The sequence below is a fragment of the Felis catus genome, chromosome B2 (assembly GCF_018350175.1).
Source record: "Felis catus isolate Fca126 chromosome B2, F.catus_Fca126_mat1.0, whole genome shotgun sequence".
Lineage (NCBI taxonomy): Eukaryota > Metazoa > Chordata > Mammalia > Carnivora > Felidae > Felis > Felis catus.
The window spans coordinates 119,699,200-119,707,336 of record NC_058372.1 but is presented as its reverse complement, the minus strand read 5'-3'; the positions used below and the strand labels follow the sequence as shown (position 1 = coordinate 119,707,336).

The following is an 8,137-nucleotide window of genomic DNA, read 5'->3' as shown; positions in this document are numbered from 1 at the left end:
ACTTTATTTACAAAAACAAGGGATTGTCTGGGTTTGACCCACAGGCTGCACTTTGCTAATATTTATTCTAAAAAGAACAAACAGGGGCGCCTGGGTGGCTTAGTCAGTTGAGCATCCGACTCTTGATTTTGGTTCAGGTCATGATCCCAGGGTCATGGGATCCAGCCCCTCGTCGGGCTCTGTGCTGAGCACTGAGCATGAAGCCTGCTTAAGATTTGCTCGCTCTCTCTCTCTCTCTCTCTCTCTCTCCTCCTTTCCCCCATTCGTGCTCTCTGACCCTCTCAAACAAACAAAGAACAAGCAGCTTTTCATTTTCATTTGTCACCAGGGTCTGTATGTTGGTACTTCATTAAAAAAGTAAAGAAGGGGCACCTGGGTGGCTCAGTGGGTCGAGCATCTGACTTCGGCTCAGGTCATGATCTCACAGTTCATGGGTTCGAGCCCCACATCAGGTTCTGTGCTCACGGCTTGCTCAGAGCCTGGAGCCTGCTTCAGATTCTGTGTCTCCTTCTCTCTCTGCCCCTCCCCCGCTCACGCTTTGTCTCCGTGTCTCAAAAATAAATACATGTGAAAAAAAATTTTTTTTAAAAGAAACGAAAAAGCTCAAATATAAACCACACCTTATCCTTTTTCCTTAAAGCTTTACACCCCTGCCTATGATTCGGAATAGTGGCAAGTAAACTGAGTTTGTACATTGTGAGATGAAATCGGGGCCAAAGGTATTTTTTCATTGTAGTCAAAAGAAAGTTTGGTTCTTGGGTTTCACTTCTGCTCAGGAAAACAAGTTGGGCATGCGTGGGCAGCTGGAGGAGCCTCTACGGAAGCCTGTGTGAGGGTCGGACTTGGCCCTCCTCCTGGTGACCTTACCAACAGCAGGTTAAGATGGGTCCCCCAGTGTGACCGCCCATGACATCAGAAGCACTGTGGCGGGACCTGCCTCTCACACATCAAGGTGGCCATAAGGACTTACTTATACAAATCTTTGTTCCCCTCCGGTGCAGACTTTGAGTGCTATCACAGCTCAAAGAGCAGGGTCCAGTTTACAAAAGTCATTTCCAAAACAAAAGAAAAAAAAGAAAAAAAAAACCTTAGTCATTTATTTCCATTTTTTAAAATCATTGAAGGGATTAGTAGGGCAAAGAATGCCTCTTTAAAATCCCACTTCTGCCTACCATCGACGTCTATGTTTACTGTTAGTTTATTTTTAAAGGATTTATGAATACCACCTCCATGCTGATCGAATGTTACTAGAGCACCAGGGACACGGGATTCCCGCTTTCACGGTCAGGATGCTCCCTGCCGTAACAAATCCTCCGAAACGCAAGCCCCAACCCCTCGCATTCATGCCTGCTGTCATCTTTTCCTCTCTCTTTCTCTTTCCTTCAGTTCTTCCTCTTAAAGCCAAAGCTGATGGCCGATGACAAAGAAGGTCACGCAGAGAAAAAGCTAGGAACCCTCATGAATAATTCATAAGTCCCATAATAAATGCGTGATGTACCTCGATGGTGATGCTGCGTTTTGAAGCCTTAAATCAGAATTCCAACAAACTCCTATCCCTTTTGAGAAATGAAAGAGTAGGTAGTAACCCGAAGGCAGAGGAGAAAATGAGATGTTTGACAAGAAGAATGTAACAACCACCGCCACCATTTATAATTTGAAGTTCCTGGTAACGGGTCATTTGTGGCATCCACAATGCGGGTGCACTCTTCTCTTTCTTAGCGATGCCAGTTCTGTCGATGTTCAAAGTCTAGATACAGTTTGTACTGAACACGAGTGTATTCATTTTCTGTTGCCGTGTGACAAGTTACCACAAACTCAGCCAGGTAAAGTGACACTCCTTTACCATTTCACAGCCCAACTGGGTTCCCGGCGCAAGGTCTCAGCACATTAAGTCAAGGTGTCAGCCAGGGCTGGGAGCCCATCTGGGGCTCAGGGTTCTCTTCTAAACTCGCTTGGTTGTGACTATACTCAGTTCCTTGCTGCTGTAGGACTGAGTCCCTGCTTTCTTTCTGGATGTCAGCTGGGGGTCTAGCTCAGCCTCAGGAAGTTTCTGTAGTTCCTGCCATGTGGCCTTCTCATGGGCCCTCTCCCAGCATGGCAGCTGATGTCAGAGCCAACAGAGAATCTCTCTGACCTCAGGGAAGGCTTCAGTTTCTCTTTTAAAGGCCTTGCTTTGTTGGGTCAGACCACTCTGAATAATCTCTTTTATTTTTTAACGTTTATTTACTTATTTTGAAAGAGAGAGAGAGAGAGAGAGAGAGCATGTGCACACCTGCGAGCAGAAGAGGGGCAGAGAGAGAGGGAGAGAATCCCAAGCAGGTTCTGCACTGTCAGCGCAAAGCCCAACGCAGGACTCGATCCCACAAACTGTGATCATGACCTGAGCCGAAATCAGGAGGTGGACGCTTAACTGACTGAGCCACCCGGGGACCCCATCATCATCTTTTAACGAACTCAAGGTCAACTGATTAGGGACCTTAATTACATCTTTAAAATGCCTCCCCCTCTACCATATATAACACAACATAATCTCAGGGATGATATTTCATCGCACTCATAGGTCTTACCCACACTTGGGTGCATAGGACTTGCCCCATAGGAGACAGGAATCCTGGGAGCCATTTTAGCATTGTACCTAACACTATGGGAAGGCTACCGTGTTGGCATTGACAGCAATCAATCCCAAACTGCCATACATAAGTGTGTGTGTGTGTGTGTGTGTGTGTGTGTGTGTGTGTGACACACTCCTATCCTTAGGAACTCACTTCTGAGGATGGGCTCAGAAGTCCCACACTTAAGATCCGCAGCTATCACACAGAGTATTTCTTGTTTGTTTATTAAGACTGTGCTATAAAAGGTCCACATGTTTAATACTTTCATTCCGTGCAACAAAATGAAATCTCGAGATCATTCTGATGATAGGGACAGGAACCCAGATGTGCCTTTCAGGCAATGACTTTCTCTTGCCTGGAAAACTACAAAGTGAATTTGAAACCTCGGGCAACACAGTGGCAGTCACATGGATAAGATAAAAAAAAAAAAAAAAAAAAAAAAAAAACAGGAAAAACAGAAACATCAGGAGCCTTTAAGCCGTTTTCTAAATTCAGAACCCGCGGAATATTTATGTTGGCAGCATCCGCATAACTCACAGCAGGCGATCTGACAGAATGCACTCTATACATAACCCATGCGAGCCCCAGATCGAGAGGAGAGTATTTGCATAAACAGAATCCTAGAGACCACGTCGCCGCTGTCTTTCTCTTCCTCCTCGCTCCCTCTCTCCCCTACAAGCCAGTCGTATTGAGTTTCCCCGGGCTACCTTCCACGAACATCAAGGAATGCAGCAGAGCTGAATGTTACATCGACCCCAGCAGCACCACCACGGAAAACTGTTTGTCCACTCTTTTCATTTCTCAGCACAAGCAAGCATCTAAAGACTTTGCACCTGTTCTGGTTAGCCCTGGCAGATGCAGTCTGTATTTATATTAATAGAATGATGTTTTCATAACAAAATGGATGTGCAGCAATTGTGGCACTCACTCTGGATGCTCTCACAAGTGCAGCGACTGCGGGGGAGGGGTAGCTCTTACATAAAGTCCCGCGGCAAGGGTCAAAGACGCGCAGATCCCAAGCTGAGTCGTCGGGACAGTTGGAGAACTTTTTCAGGCGTGACCAGAGTCAAGTATTGGCAATTGAATCAGATACTCGCGTAAGAGGAAACTAGGCTGGATGCAAATGGGCTTTTTTCATGGGTAGTTTGGAGCGATGAACTCTTTTGTTTTCCATCTCCTGTTTCTGCAATTTGTGTCTTATCTCCCCAGGGTAGAGCTGAGAACTGGTGAGATCATACTTGGCTCAACTCCCGAAAGTTTGTTTTGAGTCGCCAGTGTAAATATTGCCCACCCAATCTGTACATTTGCACAAATTAACTGAAACCAGCTACCCAATTCCTTGTTCATATTTGGATCTGTTGATTAACCCTGACAGCTGTAACCTCATTAGTCCAAGCTCTGGCCGTAGCAAAGCAGCTGTCAAATTAGGAGGAAGTCGACTCACTGAAGTTGCCTCTATGGTCCAGACGTATTAAAATCGATAGGTGCTCTAAGAGGTTTCAGTTATGATTCTAATTCTAATTTATGTTGTGCAGCGGGCTTCTCCTCGATCCAGAAGATAGGCCCAAAGTCAGTTGTTTATCAAGAGAACAGAAGCTCTCACACAAAGCAAGAACACAGATTTTTTTACCTGAAGACTTTGGATCCGTCTCCGTCGAAAATGGGTCTTTAGCACGCATTACAACAGAGACGTTTTAATATATTTTAAAATATTAGTTCCTAATGTAGTTTTTGGCGTGAGAGATTTTGTTAGTTTTGACCAGAGGCCAACAGGGTCTTGACTGTAGAAATAAGAAAAATCCTGCAGCTGGTGCTCCCTGGAAAAGTAGAGATAAAAAGTGAGAAAAGAATCCGAACACACTCCAATAGGGATGTGGTTTCCCTAAATAGAACACAAAGCCCTCGGAGTGAAGCCTGTTCTCTTCCGTAAGAATGTCTCAGGAAGGGGGACGGAGGGAAAATGTGCAGTGTCTATTCATTAAAACCGGGAGGTTCGGGGACAGAGATGACTGTCCATTCACCAGCGTTGAGAAGGACAACAGGGCCAGGTCAAACGCGGCGTGCGACCTTTCCCTGCAGGATTTTCACTATGTGGAGACAGCATGGCAGAGTGGAAGAAGCTGTGAAGGAAAAACCTGGAGACCTCTGTTCTAGTTCCTGCTCTGCCAGACCCCACCATCAGGGCTTTGGATAAGTCCTCGACTCCCTCTGTGGATCTCAGCGGACTCCGTTATAAAGTAAGGTTTACCTGATGATTGCAATGGCCCTGTCCGCTTCTAGTGACTGAGGACAACGTGCACAAACCCACTGTCATAAGAAGTTGCTCCACCATGGCCCCAAGTGGCCCCAAGTGCAAGTATTCTCACTTAGGGGTAATTTTCTTCTATTCTTTTTACAGGGCCCTTCAGCCTACTATGCGAACTGGTGCTGTCCTTTGGCACCCCCTGCTGGTGTCTACGGCTGTTGCACGTGCCTTCACCGGGAGGTCCTTGAAGATACGAAGGCTGCGAGTGGGAACCCACCGGGAGAGGCCAGACTGCTGTTCTCCAGGGAAGAAAGCAAACCAAACACTCACTGTTGTTACATTACAACTTTTAACACACTGCTTTTTAGAGACTTAACTGAGCATGCTGATTGTTTTTTTCAAGCTGTACTAATCGGACACTTTATTGGCATAAACACTATAAATGCTTAGCCTGCTTCAAGTTGAAGATTTACAAAATAGCACGGACTTGTACATTATTGTGGGGAAATAAGACATAATATAGGAAGTATTCAGGTATTTGTTAGAAGTGTTTCCTTTGCACACGATTCGTTCAAATTACCAGAGATACTAGATAACCTATCCCCTGATGGTACCTTCCCTAAATGTACATTGAGATAATAAGAAAGCACTAAAAGTTTATGGAGACTTTCTTTTCATGTAAAAAATAGTTTACAGAGAATACTCTGAAAGTCAAAAGTCAGTTATTGTGAAAAAGTCAAGAAAATGATTTTTTTGTTGTTGTTACTGAATGGCGGGTACATATATTTTAAGAATTGTGAGTCATCAGAAATCAGATTCTACCCTCAGTCACGATAACTTCCATCGAAGCTAACAATTACAGTGTATTTGCCCTGATCGCGTCAGTCCCACTCTTTTTGCTTAGAATTCTCTTCTGTTCCTTTCACTTTGAAGCTTAGTAAGAAATCGTCTGAGTATAAAAGCAAGCACAACATTTTAAACGGAAGTGTCAAAAATTGTGACTATTCAAAGAAATCAGGCAAATCCAGTGTAAAGGAGAAATGGAAAACCTCACAAAACTTCAATTACCCTAAACGACGTTGCCTGTATTGACACTATCGTGTGTTAATACTAAGTACTTTCGAGCCTAATTCATCTCCGTGTACTTCGCTTGATATGATTATAGCCACAATAACTGTTTCCAGGCAGAGTACGAAGAAGGAAAAGTCACAGGAGAGAGAGAAGTCAATATTCCCTAAAGGAGAAAAACATTTCTCTGCCATGTTTACTTGCCTCCTTCTGGCAAAAGGCTGTTAGCCGTTGTGCCACACAGTCCAACCAGAGCTTGCCTCCAGAACAAAATATATATATGCATAATTGCATCTCAGAGATTTGGTTTGGAAAATCTGCTTTTGTTCCCGATGCCTCGCCTCTTCTTAACCACGTTTATAAGCATTTTCCAAGCTCTTTACGAGCATTTTGCCTGCCTCTCCACACTCCTAAATATCACCCTCTGCTCCTTACGGCCGGCCACGTTTTCAGCCTTGGCCAAGGAATAAGACGTTGGTTCGCCTCAAAGGCTGCCATTAAATTTACCTCATTTATTGACCAGCAGGAGGTGCACCCACCCTACCGAGGTCAATGTTAACCATAATACTGCGGAGCTCATTGGCGCCCCAGACTGCTACCCTGTTTAATGACTGTTGGGCCCCGTGGGCCAGGTAAATTCTACTGTTGACATATTGGTGGCAATGCCCTTGGAACACCTTTGATCCATTAACATGCGCTCTCCGTTCAGGGATGTATTTTACTGTGTGTTGAATAAAAATAACCAGATATGGAGAAGTGACGGAAGCAAAGTGAGCTCCTACTGGAAGAATAAGCCATTTATACTTCTCTGCAGTAGATACCAGGGCTTATCAGGACATCAAATTTCAGGAAAATCAGGCCTGGAGAACTCCGCCGTCTGGATAGTACTATCCCATAGGTCCTCTGTTGCCCCTGAGGTGGGCAGTAGTAAACCGGCCATGAACCTGCCAGCTCACTGAAAGGCATATCAGGCAATGATCCCTTCCGTGTTCCCGTTTTATCCTGCAGAGTTGCCTCTCTCAGGCCTGGCCTGCAGTGGCCAGGTTGGATGGTCAGGGCTCCCAGTCTGAATGCTGACTCAGGCCTTCTCTCTCCGCTGCCAATAATAGTTCGCCTTTGCGCCAAATTTAGTGGTGGTTTCTTATGATGTGGATACCTGTCCAGCCGGGATTGGACTGTGACCGCAAGCCATTTTCCTTAAGCCACAGAATAACTGTCGGAGGGTACCTGCTGATCGTTACTACTTGCCAGGCTCAGCCGCCTCCAAGTGAGACACTTACACATCCCATGGTGGTTTCACCGAGAAGCCCTCTCCCACAAAGAAGCAAATGTTATCGGTATGTAAAAACTCCTTGGGGGGATAATTGGGTGTGCGATCTTCAGTTCTTTGAAAAATTAACAAGCAGAACAATATCCAACGCCATCAAAATCCTCCTGCCCTTCTCTCCCGTACAGATGGGGTCTTTTTTATTCTGGTATTAATGGTTTTCTGTGTCATGGCACTTGTGTACCCTGCTGTTAAAAAATTAAAATTAAAACATTAAAATTAAAAAAATTAAAAAACTGGGGCACCTGGGTGGCTCAGTCGGTTAAGCGTCCGACTTCGGCTCAGGTCACGATCTTGAGGTATGTGAGTTCGAGCCCCGCGTCGGGCTCTGGGCTGACGGCTCGGAGCCTGGAGCCTGTTTCCGATTCTGTGTCTCCCTCTCTCTCTGACCCTCCCCCGTTCATGCTCTGTCTCTCTCTGTCCCAAAAATAAATAAAAACGTTGAAAGAAAAAATTTATAAAAAAAAAAAACTTAAAAAAAATTTAAAAACTAAATTAAATTAAAATTTAATTTAATTTAAAGAAAAAGTTATATTCGTGTATTGCTTTCCTCTGAGAGCGGAGAATACTTTTAGGATGCTTTTCTTACAGCTCTCTCTTTTGTAGTCTGGAATAGGATTATAGTATAATCATGTTATAGAAGAGGAATCGAGACGCCTACCCTGAAGTACTACAACGCTAAGCGGAATGCCATACACTTAGTACAGGGCAGAGACAAGCAAGCAAACAAAATCAGAAAGATAACTCCTCGCTACTAATCACTTTGTGATATGCTAGACCCTCTGTTCTTGAATTGAATCTGGCAGACTTGGAGAGTATGTTTTAGGTGAAGTGTTAACACAGACAGACAGAAGTTTACTCCACGTAATGGTGACTTCCTGGAGA

General features: G+C 44.7%; 1 long non-coding RNA gene across 1 annotated transcript; it reads left to right on the top strand.

The window, feature by feature from the left end:
• Nucleotides 1-3,268: 3,268 nt before the first annotated feature.
• LOC102900258 lies at nt 3,269-7,483 on the top strand. The gene is made up of 3 exons (XR_890349.4): nt 3,269-3,709; nt 4,692-4,849; nt 5,011-7,483. It is a non-coding gene; the product is annotated as an uncharacterized LOC102900258 (long non-coding RNA).
• The last annotated feature ends 654 nt before the right edge of the window (nt 7,484-8,137 follow it).